The 652-nt window shown below is 43.7% G+C and overlaps 1 pseudogene; it reads right to left on the bottom strand.

Annotated features, from left to right (window-relative positions):
• Positions 1-80: 80 nt before the first annotated feature.
• LOC111742897 lies at positions 81-199 on the bottom strand (annotated as a pseudogene).
• Positions 200-652: the final 453 nt, after the last annotated feature.

Raw genomic sequence — 652 nt, 5'->3', positions numbered from 1 at the left:
CGAGGCAACCCTTGGTGACCACGCAGATTGTAAGGACCTTGTCAGCTTACAATCTCTTATTTTTTATTTTATGTTTTTTATGCCTACAGCACCTGGTCTTCCTAGGTGGTCTCCCATCCAAGTCCTAACCAGGCCCGACCCTGCTTAGCTTCCAAGATCAGATGGGATCAGGCATGTTTAGGGTGGCCTGGCCATAGACAAAAGTGCATTATTTTAAAGCACTTAACAAAAGCATCTTAAAAGACCATTGTTATTCTCAGCAGCTCTTCGCTTCTTAACTATTGTAAATTTAATACCTACTTTCAGTTCAAGATGGCAAACTGAGAACAACATTTAACCTCTTTCCCCCTTAAAATGTCACCATGAATAAGCTAATTAAATGTAAAGAGGTATTAAATTACTTCACTGAAAAGTGAAAATGTGGTGTAGCACATTAGATGATCAGATGTTTTGAAGAATTTCTAGAATAAAGATGCAAATTGGATTTAAACTGGTGGGCAAGCCAGAGCAGAGAGAGCCAGGACCAGGCCCAGAGCTCAGGCCTGCCCTGCAGAAAGCAGCAGGGCCAAGGGCCAGCAGGTTTTCGCTGGGAAAAGAAGAGAGCCCCGCCTCCTCCCCAAACTCAGCAGTATGGAGAGTCACAGAATGGGAG

Source organism: Pteropus vampyrus, unplaced genomic scaffold (genome assembly GCF_000151845.1).
Source record: "Pteropus vampyrus isolate Shadow unplaced genomic scaffold, Pvam_2.0 Scaffold103, whole genome shotgun sequence".
NCBI classification, from domain to species: Eukaryota; Metazoa; Chordata; class Mammalia; order Chiroptera; family Pteropodidae; genus Pteropus; species Pteropus vampyrus.
This window is presented reverse-complemented; position numbering and strand designations above follow the sequence as displayed.